Source organism: Belonocnema kinseyi, chromosome 9 (genome assembly GCF_010883055.1).
Source record: "Belonocnema kinseyi isolate 2016_QV_RU_SX_M_011 chromosome 9, B_treatae_v1, whole genome shotgun sequence".
NCBI classification, from domain to species: domain Eukaryota; kingdom Metazoa; phylum Arthropoda; class Insecta; order Hymenoptera; family Cynipidae; genus Belonocnema; species Belonocnema kinseyi.
In genome coordinates this window covers 43,258,820-43,260,797 of record NC_046665.1, presented here as the reverse complement: position 1 = coordinate 43,260,797, position 1,978 = coordinate 43,258,820, and the positions used below count along the sequence as shown (strand labels likewise).

At 33.4% G+C, this 1,978-nt stretch overlaps 1 long non-coding RNA gene across 1 annotated transcript; it reads right to left on the bottom strand.

The window, feature by feature from the left end:
- Nucleotides 1-287: 287 nt before the first annotated feature.
- LOC117180263 lies at nt 288-1,399 on the bottom strand. The gene is made up of 3 exons (XR_004468018.1): nt 1,255-1,399; nt 785-1,102; nt 288-515 (listed from the first exon to the last, which is right to left on the bottom strand). It is a non-coding gene; the product is annotated as an uncharacterized LOC117180263 (long non-coding RNA).
- Between the last annotated feature and the right edge of the window lie 579 nt (nt 1,400-1,978).

Below are 1,978 nucleotides of genomic sequence, written 5' to 3'. Positions count from 1 at the left end.
AAAAAATTAAATTTTTTTATAAAAAGAAATTAAATTTTGTACCATACCATTGGTACCATTGCTTAGCTTACTATTGCTTAGCGCGTAAAAATTTTGCCAGCTGACGTCATAATATAAAAAGAACTAATTTTATATATTATATACATGTAAAATTATTAGAAAAAGAAGGAATAGAAAATAAAATAAATACAATTTAAATGTTGTGTGAGTTTCTTTTAATTTAGTGTCACCTGCAAAGCATTCAGCATCATATTTATAAATCCATTTATTTTTTCTCTTAATAATTTTATTGGCTTTAATTCCAAGTAAAATGTTTAATACAAGAGACTTTCTTAAACCGCCGAGCAACCATGCATCTATCTGATTTACGGCTCTTGAAACGGGGTGCTAAAAAATAGCGAAATCTATGAAGTACTTAAAACAACGACGTAAAGTGCACAGGAAGTCCTAGATAGGTAAAGCTGGAAGTACCACTTTGTCCAAAGAACGTCAGACCTATGCCATAATTTTGATCCCTGTATCAAAAAAATAAATGTATGGTACACTGAGAAAACTATATCGCATGAATTACAATATATATAGTAATTTCGGCGCATTATATTATATTATATACCGCATAATTGTGCAATCTATAACGTAATAATTTAAGTTTATTATGCTATCCCATTGTATTTCTTCTTTTGTGATCTCGCGAGGGTTCGAGTAGTCAGAAAGTGATTACAGACAAAATTAAATATAAAGTTTACATCTTATCCAGGTGAAAGATTCACCGGAACAAAATTACCTGTGTGGAACAATGTTCTGACGCTGGCCTGGCCCAGACCAGATCACCAGGTTTCCAGCCCTGGTGCTGACCAGATGTTCTGGCCTGGGCCTGGCCAAAAGTGTAAAGTTTTTTCTGGTTAGCCCCAGACCAGACCGTCTGGTCAGCCGCTAGACATAGGCTGGTCAGTCGCAAGTTATGAGCTGGTCAGCCGCGTGTCATTGGCTCGTCAGCCACTAGTTAATGGCTGATCGATTAAAGTTTTATCATTGAGAATCATATTGTCCATGTTTAGAGGATACGCTTTGAGGATACGCTCAAAAAGCAAAACATGATCTCCTAGAAAAATATATAATATACATGTTTCATATAATCAGTAAAATTTCAAATTTTTCTTCAAAAATATACTGACATCAATAAAATCAATATATTCAATTATAGTTTCTAATACTCTTTCTTTTATAATACATAAAAAGTAGGTTTGTACTTACTATGTATGTCATAACTTAATACAGATTTGGTACATTTTATGCCTCCGCTTTTACAGCTAACTTTTGGCTGGATTAATATATTATTCCGAAAATAATAAGAAATTTTGACAGTTTGTGGCACTTGATCGACAAAAACTAACACTGCTTCCGAGAGGTCAGAGCCAAGCACTGTCAGAATATTTCAAGTTGTGATGTTAACTGGCAAGATGCCGGCACGCCGAAGGCTAAGCAATTTATTACAATTACTTGGTAAAACTTGATTGTTTTAATGACTTGGATACAAAAATTTCACCATAAACTTTTTAGTTTAAAAAATTTAATTATAGGCTCTGTCACTTTTTGCAATGTGAGAAAAAAATTACTGTATTGAACTTAGATTTATTCTTGGCTCGCTGATCAGTCCCAGGCCTGGACCAGACCAGACTCTCGAGATTATAAGAAGGAAAGTCATGTTTTCACAGTGATTTCATATTTTCTATCATTTTAGACACCCTGTAACTTTTTCAAGGAACGTCAAAAAAAAATTGGTGATGGAACTTAAGATTTTTTTTTTTCTATTTGCTTGCTGATCAGCTTCAGACCTAGATCAGCCCAGACTGTCAAGGTGCTAGAAAGAAAGGCTTGTTTTTATACTTTGAATGTCTAATTTTCCATCATTTTAGACACCCTGTAATATTTGTGAAGTATGTCAAAAAAATTTGCTCATCTAACTTATGATTCTTTT